The 11,292-nt window shown below is 44.7% G+C and overlaps 1 pseudogene; it reads right to left on the bottom strand.

Annotated features, from left to right (window-relative positions):
• Nucleotides 1-6,421: 6,421 nt before the first annotated feature.
• The window catches only part of LOC102844507, an 11,520-nt pseudogene continuing 6,649 nt past the window's right edge, over nucleotides 6,422-11,292 (bottom strand).

Here is an 11,292-nt window from a genome sequence, read left to right as displayed (position 1 = left end):
AACAACAACATGCAAGGATGGTTCAACGTAAGTGAAACAATCAATGTAATTCATCACATTAACAGGGCAAAGGAAAAGAACTACATGATCCTATCAATTGATGGAGAAAAGGCCTTTGACAAAATCCAACACCCTTTCCTAATCAAAACGTTCAACAAAATAGGATTAGAGAGGAATTTCTTCAACACAGTAAAAAGTATTTTACCAAAGTAAAAAACCAGAGAGCCAACATTGTTCTCCACGGAGAGAGGTTAAAAGCATTCCCTTTAAGAACAGGATCTAGGCAAGGATACCCACTCTCATCTCTCTTATTCAGTATTGTTTTGGAAGTCTTAGTGGTAGCAATAAGACAAGAGAAGGAAATAAGAAGTAACCAAATTGGCAAGAGGAGGTAAAATTATCTCTCTATGCACATGATATGATAGTATACCTAGAGTATACAGCAGCTCTGTCCTGAGCCAGTCTCATTACTTCTGACACACCAATTCCCATTGCTCCAGTCACTGTATCAACCATTTCATGTGGGGTTTTCTTCTCCTGTGCTGTCCGTCCACGATTCCGAGCATGATGTCCTTCTCCAAGGACTGATCTCTCCTGGCCATGTGCCCAAGGTAAGTGAGGCAGAACTTCAGAATCCTAGCCTCCAAGGAAAGACTTGGTTTCACCCTCTCCAAGACAGTCTTATTTGTTTTCTTGGCAGTACATGCTATGTTCAAGACTCTTCTCCAGCACCATAACTCGAAGGCATCTATTCTTCTTCTGTCATCCTTAGTCATTGTCCAACTCTCTGAAGCATTACAAGTAATTGGAAAGACCATAGCCTGGATTAGGGGCACCTTTGTATCTAGACTGACATCATTGCTCTTCAGTACTCTGGAGAGGTCCATGGCAGCAGATTTTCCCAATGTAATTTGTCTTTTGATTTCCTGACTGATGGTGTTAAGAGTGTTGATTGTGGATCCAAGCAAGTTGTAACTGTCAACAACCTCAGTCTCTCCTCCATCTGTCATGGTGCTGCCAATTGGCCCAGTGGTGAGAATCTGAGAATCGTTGTCTTCTTGATATTAAGCTTCAATCCATATTGAAGACTACAGTCCTTGACCTTTTGCAGCAAGTGCTTCAGGTCTTCAGTTTCAGCAAGCAAGGCTGTATCGTATGCATATCGTAAGTTGTTAATGAGTCTTCCTCCAATCTTGATGCCACACTCCTCCTTAAAAAGCCTTGCTTCCCAAATGATCTGTTCTGCATACAGATTGAAAAGGTATGGGGACATGATGCATCCTTGATGCAATTCTTTCCTTATTTTGAACCATACAGTGTTTCCTTGCTCTGTTCTGAAGACTGCTTCTTGGTCCAAGCATAGGTTTCTTTTCAGTAAATCAAGTGCTCTGAGATTCCCATTTTCCTCAAGGTTAACCAGAATTTATTGTGATCCACACAGTCAAATGCCTTTGCCTAGCCAATGAAACATACGAAAATCAGTAAAAATATTGGGAAATAAAAGAATTGGCTGACACTGAAATATTTTAGGAAATACCATATGATCAACAGACAATGGTAATGAAGGAAGAAATTTAAGCTGCACTGAAGGTAATGACAAAAAATATCTTAACAGATTCAGCCCTGGACATGCTCCTTAGTCAATGCCAGGAAATTTTGAGCACTCTCTGGCCAACTGACTGGAAGAAACCTATATTTGTTCCTATTTCCAAGAAAGGAAATGAACATCACATTAATATAAATATTTAATATTTTAATATTAATATTCATTACTATCACATGAAAGCAAAATACTGCTGAAGATTATTAAAAAATAGCTAGAGCAGTATATAGATAGGGAATTTCCAGAAGTTCAGTCAGGATTTAGAAGAGGCTGTGACACCAGGGATATCACTGTTGATGTTAGATGGATCCTGGCTCAAAATAAAGAATACCAGAAGAATGTCTATTTGTACTTTATTGACTATGCAAAGTCATTTGACTGTGTGGATCATAACAAGTTATGGCTAAAATTGAGAAGAGTAGAAATCCCAGAGCACTTAATTGTGGTCTTGTGAACAGAGCAAGATACCACTACATGGTTTAAAATTAAGAAAGGAGTATGACAGGGTTGTATTTTTTCTCCATACCTATTCAACCTCTATACTAAGCAAATTATTTGAGAAGCTGGACTCTGTGAAGAAGAATGTGGCATCAGGATCAGAGGAGGACTCATCAATAACCTGCATTATGTAGATGACACAACCTTCCTTGCTGAAAGTGAGGAGGACTTGAAGAACATGTTGCAGAAGATCAAAGACTACAACCTTCAGTGTAGATTTCATCTCAACATCAAGAAAACAAAGATTCCTTCCTGCTGCATAGTATTCTGTTGTGTGAATGTACCATAATTTCTCAATCCATTCTATTGTGGTTGGACATTTTGGCTTTTTCCATGTTCTTGCTATGGTGAATCACGCTTCTATGAACACTGGTGTACAAGTCCCTGTACCTCAGTGCTCATTTTCTTGGGGTATATTCCAAGCAGTGGAATAGCTTGGTTACATGGAATTTCAATGTTCAGATTTTGGGGAAACACCAAACTGCCTTCCAGAAGGCCAGATGAGTTGTGGGAGGATATCAAGGGTATCATCCAGGAAGAGTGCAAATGGTCATTGCAAAGAGAGAAGAGGAAGAAAAGACCAAAATGGATGTCAGAAGAGACTCTGAAAATTGCACTGGAGCACAGAGAAGCCAAAGCACAGGGAAGAATTCAAGATACTAAAGAGTTGAATAGAAGATTTCAAAAGGCAGCACGGGATGACAAAGCAAAATATTGTAATATTTTGCCTCTGCCTGCTGCAGAGTGTCAAGGACTGCAGCCTACAATATGGATTGAGGCTCAATGTCAAGAAGTCAAAGATTCTCACCACTGGATCAATTGGCAGCATCAGGATGGATGATGAAGAGATTGAGATTGTACACAGCTTCAGATTGCTTGGCTCCATAGTCAACAGTCTTGGCACCAGCAGCCAGGAAATTAAAAGGCGCATTGCCATGGGAAAGTCTGCTGTTAGGGACCTCTCCAAAGTGCTGAAGAGCAATGGTATCTCTTTGGAGACTAAGGTGTGTCAGATACAGGCCATGGTCTTTGCAATCACTTGTTATGCATCAGAGAGTTGGACAATGACCAAGGAGGATAGAAGGAGAATTGATGCCTTTGAGCTGTGGTGCTGGAGAAGAGTATTGAGAATACCATGGACTGCTAGGAAAACAAACAGATTTGTCCTGGAAAGGGTTAAACCGGGTGGCTCCTTGGAGGCAAGGATTCTGAGGCTCCGTCTAACATACTTTGGACATGTTGTGAGGAGAGACCGGTCCTTAGAGAGGGACATCATGCTTGGGAGGGTGGAGGGACAGTGCAGGAGAGGAAGGCCCTCTATGAGGTGGATTGATTCAGTGACTGGGATAATGGGATGGGAGTGTCAGAGACAGTGCGATTGGCACAGGACAGAGCGGAGTTTAGGGCTGTTGTACATAGGGTCGCTATGAGTCGCAGGCGACTCGGCGGCACATAACAACAACATCAACAAAGTATAAGAGCTCTTATCTCACTACATCCTCCGCAACATTTATTATTTGCTGTCCTGCTAAACTTTGCCACTGCTATTGGAGTGAGATGGTATCTTATTGCGGTTTTGATTTGCATCTCTCTTATTGCCAGTGATTTTGAGTATTTCTTCATGTGTCTGACTACTTGGGAGGGACTGAAGAGCATTCTGCTATGTGAACGAACTCAGTCCTATAAGGATAAATACTGTGTAAGACCATTATTGTGGAATATGTATGATGATTCAGGCAGGGAGGGGGGAGATGGTTGCAGATGGGCGGGGATGGGGAGGCTTAATCATAGAGTCACATACTATGATGGGTGGAGACAGGAGTGGATAAAGGAAATGGGAAAGAGTTGATGTTTAAAACAATGTAGACGAACTTTAAGAAAATTTATGTGTGTTGCTATATCTATCTATCTATCTATCTATCTATCTATCTATCTATCTATCATCTATCTACCTATCTAGAGAGAGGAGGGAGAATAGAACAATGAACAAAAACAAACACATCTTGAAAAAATGGGAAAAAATTCTTACCATGAGACTGATTGGCAAAATTATGATATAGAGAGAATATATTGAAATTGTCAACAACTTCATCTTACTCAGACCCACAGTCAACACCCTTGGTACCAGCAGTCAGGAAATCAGTAGATGTATTGACATGGTGTTTTCAATTACTTACCATGTATCTGAGAACAATTCAAAGAAAAAGGATGACAGAAGAACAAATGATGCCTTTGAGCTGTGGTGTTGGAGAAGAGTATGGAATATCCAATGGACTGCAAAAATAACAAACAGATATGTCTTGGAGAAAGTTAGCCAGAATGCTCCTTGGAGCAAAGAGGACAAAACTTTGTCTCACATGCTTTGAGCATGTTGCTAGGAAAGGCTATTTCTTGAAGAAGGACATCATGCTTGGAAAGGTGGAGGGTTGGGAAAAGAGATGAAGACCCTCAGAGAAGTGTACTGTCAGGGATGATGGGGATGGCACAGGAAAGGATAGGGTTCAGATCTCTTGTTCCTAGGATTGCTGAAAGTTATGCTTGTGTTGATGGCACCTAACAATAATTTAAACTCGTATTTTGTTTCTGTATAGTTTTCTTGATTTCCTTTAGTCCCTTATGATTTGTCTTTAACTTTTAGTGTATTTAGTAATGGTGTAATCTTTGTCTAGAAAATCTATCATTGGCTTTTCTTCAGTTTGTTACTTTATTTGGTCTTTTATATGGTTTTGTGATTTTGTGCATATGTGTCTGAAACTGGAATACTTAAACACTTGTGAGAATTAGTCTGTACTGCTGATGGTGTAGATGGAGACTCTTCCTCCTTGTAGAGTTAGTGGAGGTCAGATATACCACAGTCATTTTGCCTCCATTTTTTTTAAACCTGCCATATTTTTTAAAAAATTTTTGTATTGTTCAGTATTTTTCCTGGAGATTCCTTCTCTATTGCAACTTGATGTTTGACCTTTTCTTCAGTTCTTTCCACTTGAGAAATGCCAAGAGAGATCTTTTTGGTTTTCTAACTTGATGTTTTTGCACATTCCATTATAATTAGGGACTGGGATAAATTGAAATTGGCATCAAAAGAGGGTGAATGAGAGTCTCCCCAAAACTGTTCATGAAACTGAAGCTATGTGAGCAGGTGAGCGGAACATCCTGATTAACTTGAACTAAAAATAAATACATACATACATACATACATACATACATACATACATACATACATACATACAAACTTTATTACTGTTGAGTCAGAGGTGACTCATAGCTGATCCTCTTTGAGAGAGAATGGCTCAAAATCACATAGGAGATTGTCTATCTTTTTCAAGTGGAGCTACTGACAGATTTGAGCCACCAGAGAAGTGCTAATGTGAGGGTTAGTGGTGCGAGTTCCTATGGATCCTTTAGAATTTTCTAATGACCTCAGTTACACTTTAAAGATAAGAAATCACGCAGTCAATACTGAGGGCTGGAGGATACTGTCAATATATTCAGCTTTGTACTAAATCCTTTGGGTGCAAAACCCAAAAATAATACCCTTGAGTTCATTCCAACTCATAGTGATTCTATAGGACAGAGTAGAACTGCCCCATAGAGTTTTCAGGGGTATAATGTTTATGGAAACAGATTGCCTCATTTTCCTCCCACAAATCAGGTGGTGGATTTGAACCAGCAGTTTGTATTAGCAAAATAGAGTAACTCTGGGTGTTAACTTCTCCCCCTTCCCTAAAGTTTACTTTTATTGAGTATTATTTTCAATCTTTGGTGGCTGCAGTTCTCCATTTCTGCAGCCAGACTCAGCCTTGGTGTGGCTACTTCCCTAATAGTCTCCCTGCCTGGGGAGAGCCAACTGCCCTCTCTCACTGCTAGGTTTTATAGGTGGGGCACTGACCGTACCTCTCCAGCACCAGTCTCTCTGCTTTATGTGGTCACTTCATCACCAGACTTTCCACCTGGAGTGTCAGCTGTGGAACTTGTTTCAGATTTCTCACTTGGGAGTGTTGGTTGTGGAATTTCAGCTCTATGTACAGGTCTTCCCGGGATCTCAGGAACACAGACGAAGGGAAAGCCAGGAGGGTTAACTGTGGGCATTTCTCTAGGGTGGGACAGAGTACAGGGACTGAGTGATGGAACCCAGTTTGGTAAGAGGATGAGCAATAGAAGAGGCAAGGGGTCTAGGTTTGGAACCTCTTCCACAAGAGCAGTTCAAAGTGCCTGTCTGTCTCTCAGACAGATCACTTGGCCGAAGGCAGGGCTGAGTGTCATTGGGGGCATTGGAGAGGGTGCCACCTCTCTTACACTGCCCTCTTTCCCCACCACTGGTTAGCAGGTTCTCGAATCCACCAGCTCAGGTCTCAAGCCCACCATGAGAATGGTGCAGGAGTGGCAGAGATGATTCTGGCTGAGAGGCCTTTGATGAGGTCCCCAGGTCCATCCTATGCCATCAGCTGTCGTAAAGTTAGAATGATGAAGCTCTTGACCTCAACCTGTGTAAGAGTTCAGGTGACACTAAGGGATGGGTCAGGATGGTGACAGTAGCAACAGCCAAGGGACCCGAGATGGCTTGGAAGACAAAGTGAAGGCTCTTAGGATAAGGAGGTGAGAGCTGCTTTGCATAGAAGTGACAGCACAGTTCGGGATGCAGGTGAGCAATGATGCTACATGGCCTCAGCAGAAGCCTCGAAGCCCATCAGTCATAGGATCTGCCTGATGATATCCTTGGTTTGGTCCCTGTGTTCCCATGCACCTGGAAGTGACCCATTTTCTACCCCTTGTGCCGCATCATGAGACACTGAGAAACCACGTCAATGGGCACTGTGATGCGCTGGGCCACCAGGGAAGCTGAGCCACCTGCCACCAGTGATTTGACTGTATTAATATGGCTGTAGTCAGCTACAAACTTCTGAGTGAGCTCGTTAAGTGGAGACACAGAACTGGCCAGAGATGAGGGTGAAGGTTTTGACCAGGATGCACCAGTACAGACTGGTCACACCATCTGATCATCAAACTCAGAGGATCTTGATGAAGGTATCAAATATACCCTGGTGGTTGTTGTTGTTGCTATGTGCCGTCGAGTCGCTTGTGACTCATAGCGACCCTATGTACAATAGCCCTAAACTCTGCTCTGTCCTGTGCCAATCGCACTGTCTCTGACACTCCCATCCCGATCATCCCAGTCACTGAATCAATCCACCTCATAGAGGGCCTTCCCCTCCTGCGCTGTCCCTCCACCCTCCCAAGCATGATGTCCTTCTCCAAGGACCAGTCTCTCCTCACAACATGTCCAAAGTATGTTAGACGGAGCCTCAGAATCCTTGCCTCCAAGGAGCCACCCGGTTTAACCCTTTCCAGGACAAATCTGTTTGTTTTCCTAGCAGTCCATGGTATTCTCAATACTCTTCTCCAGCACCACAGCTCAAAGGCATCAATTCTCCTTCTATCCTCCTTGGTCATTGTCCAACTCTCTGATGCATAACAAGTGATTGCGAAGACCATGGCCTGTATCAGACACACCTTAGTCTCCAGAGAGACACCACTGCTCTTCAGTACTTTGGAGAGGTCCCTAACAGCAGACTTTCCCATGGCAATGCACCTTTTAATTTCCTGGCTGCTGGTGCCAAGACTGTTGACTGTGGAGTCAAGCAAACTAAAGCTGTGTACAATCTCAATCTCTTCATCATCCATCCTGATGCTGCCAATTGATCCAGTGGTGAGAATCTTTGTCTTCTTGACATTGATCCTCAATCCATATTGTAGGCTACAGTCCTTGACACTCTGCAGCAGGTGCTTCAGGTCCTCTTCAGTTTCAGCAAGCAGGGTTGTGTCATCTGCATAACACAGATTGTTGATAAATTGTCCACCAATCTTGACCCAACATTTCTCCTCATAGAGCCCAGCCTCCCAGATAATCTGTTCTGCATATAGGTTGAAAAGGTATGGAGATAGGATGCATCTCTGGCGTACGCCCTTCCCAATTTTGAACCATGCAGTGTTCCCTTGCTCTGTTCTGATGACTGCCTCCTGGCCCAAGTATAAAAGTTTCGCATTAGAACGATCAAGTGTTCTGGGATTCCCATTCTTCTCAGAGTCAGCCATAGTTTGTTATGATCCACACAGTCAAATGCCTTTGCATAGTCAATGAAACACAGATAGACATTCCTCTGGTATTCCCTGCTTTCAGCTAAGATCCATCTAACATCAGCTACAATATCCCTAGTACCACGACCCCTTCTAAACCCAACCTGGACTTCTGGTAGTTCTCTGTTGATGTGCTGTTCCAGTCATTTTTGGATAATCTTCAGTAATAGAGAACCTAAAGTTAGGAGACCCTGACACAGATCATCTTTGTCAAGGCCACACCAAGTATGTAGAACTTCTCATCCCGATGTTCCCACTCAATGACCTGGAAGTTGTGTTTGTCCTCCTTTGTACAGGTCTGTCCTCAACCACCTTCCTGTCAGGAAGTTCCCAACTCAGGCTTCAGGTCGCTTCTATTCCATGAGAACTGCTCTCAGCTTGACCATGAAAAGCAGTGTGGAAGCAAGGCCAGCTTTTCAAAAATCTCAGTCCTCAACTACATCACTATCATAAAAAGTATGGGCTGGCTACCTTGTCAGATCCCAGGGGCTGGGCTGCACCTGCGGTGAACCACAAGCCTGGACCCATGGCCACAGACCCCACTCTGTGCCACCATCCGTGATGATGGTCAGCCTCAATCACATTTTCTATCTGTCCAGTTGTCTTGCAGACTCCTCACCTCAGCACTCTCCCTTCTGCTCTGTGCCTGCGTGGTTGACCTGGAATGCTAGGGTCCTGCTCCAATGACTCCCTGAAGAGTTCTTCAGTTAGAGGCTTCAGTGGGCAGAAGAGGCAGTAGGATGGGAAAAAGGTCAGGATGTTTATCCCAATCAGCCTCAGCATGGACTCTGGCAGTGTCTTGGACTCAGTGTCCATAGAGAGGGCCCTGTTACAAGGCTCCAAGGTCAGAGGGCTGTGAGCAAGCTGCTCAACCCACCCAAGTGTGTGTCATCTTTCCTAATAGGACTTTATTGATAAAGTTTGGGGCTGAGATTCCCCACACAGAGTAGATGGAGGTCAGAGACCATAGACCAGGCCACTGCAAATGAGGAAGGGGTATAGGGTGTGGTGTGGACCTGGTATCTACCCATGAAAAACCAGCCCCTAAAAACCATGTAGAACACTGCAAGCTCACCACTAACTGGAATTGACTCAGTAGTGCCTGAGCTTTTGCAATGTCCTAGGAGGTATAAACCTGTCATCATAATCATGGCAGAAAAGGATCAGGGCTGAAGTCACACTCCTGCTCAGACTGTCTGTCCTCCAGTGCCGGCAGCCCCGCTTCACTCTGCCCTGGCAGAAGGCAGATATCACTGGCTCAGACCAAGTAATTTTGCAGTTGAGTAAGGAATCCAAGTCCAACCCCCTTTCCGAGCACCTGCAGAGACAGTAGCTTTAAACATGCTTCCCTGGTCCCTGACATGGGCAAGGTAGAAGATGAGACGTGGCAGAGATTGGTAGGGCTCTGATGCACTGTCCAGTTCAGAGGTCAACAGTGGGCACTGTGCCAGGATCTGCCAATCCTAGACTTGCCCTGGTTTCCTAAATGAACCTCACGGATCATGGCTAAACCACATGTCTCCCAGTGAAGGCTGTACAGGAGCCTATGGGCCAGACCAGTTGGAGTCACTAGCCCTGGCCCAGAGGAAGAAGAGCTGCTCAGAGAGCAGCCTGTGCTTCACCACACTGGGGCCTAACTGAGTGAGTGTCATCACTAGCACCATGTGCATCAGCTGCAGCCAGTGGACCAAGAGTCCTTGTCTTGTTGTGCCCACATGTCCACAAGGAGTGTCTGTTCTACTTCCCAAACACAGAAAGCATGGTGACCACTGTCTTCAGGCTGCCCCACTCACCCTTGGCTGTTGTTAGCCAGTTCCCTCGGCCTTGATGGCACCTTCATGATCAGGAGGAGACCCCCAGGGCTGATCTGTGTTGCCATGTCTGGCACACATCATCCCTTAGTACCCTCCTGGCAATGGTCAGGCTGCCTGTTCCCAGGCAGTGTCCCCTTGTCTGCTTCCATGTGTTCTGTTCCGTGCTAGCCTGCTGCCTTTGATGTTCCTCTGTCGCTGACTTCTGGTGCCCCAGGTCCAAGCCACTGCAGAGGGGAGTGTTCTGGGTGCCCCAGGTCCTCAGATGTTTGGGGCCATGGGCTTTCCCAGAAGGCAGAAGGTGGGAGTCACTTGGCCATCTACCAGCAGCATTAAATCCAGGTGCCCTGTCACTTGAGAGAGCTGGTCAGAATCTAAAATTTCTGACGTCCAGATTTCAGGGTGGTGTTGCCATAGACACTTCCCCTCCCCCTACCTGTTAACAGGGGACTTTCCCAGTGACACATCTCAATACCAGAGTGTTGGTTTTGATTTCTAGAGGCCCTGTAGGACACAGTAGAACTGCCCCATAGGGCTTTTTCAGCAGGCTTAAATGGTCCCTTTGGGATGGGCAATCTCTTCCCATGCAATTAACTACCTCTGAAAAGAAAACCTGCTGGAGGGTCAGCTATGGGTCAGTTTTGACTCAGCAGTGCATCATAGAACAGTGCAGCATTTTAACCACCAGAGCTCTTTTCTAAAGATACTAAAAAAACTCATTGCTGTCAAGCTAGAACTATTTCATAGCGGACTTTCAGAAGCTGTAAATCTCACAGTAGGAGACTGTCCATCTTTCTCCCATGGAGCTCCTATGGAGTGGATTCAAACAGCCAGAAAGGCTCCACCTTTTGGCATCCATGCAACTTCCTGGGGACTAGGCCATGAGAGTGCCCTTCCTGGAGATCAGCTGCACAAAATTCCCAACCCCCTGAGAGCTGTTCCATTTCTTCTCTGTTCTTGTTTTCCTTTCTGACCCCAGCACTTATGCCCTGGTGGTCTCTATAAGATTTATGTGGGCTTCTGACTTGATAGTAGTGTGTGGATTGATGAGAAAGCCATTTCCTTGTCCTCTCCTTCCTGGGAAATTCCAGGAAACACCAACTGACTTGTGTTCTGGGTGGGGCTGAGAGGGTACACTTCTAGGTTTGCCTGAGAACTTCTTGCAGGGATGAAAGCCACCTAGGTCATTGAGCACCATCTAGGCCTGAAGAGGAAGATCTATCAACAATCTGCGTTATGCAGATG

This window comes from Elephantulus edwardii, unplaced genomic scaffold (assembly GCF_000299155.1).
Source record: "Elephantulus edwardii isolate Elephantulus edwardi_28Jun2011 unplaced genomic scaffold, EleEdw1.0 scaffold00111, whole genome shotgun sequence".
NCBI classification, from domain to species: Eukaryota; Metazoa; Chordata; class Mammalia; order Macroscelidea; family Macroscelididae; genus Elephantulus; species Elephantulus edwardii.
This window is presented reverse-complemented; position numbering and strand designations above follow the sequence as displayed.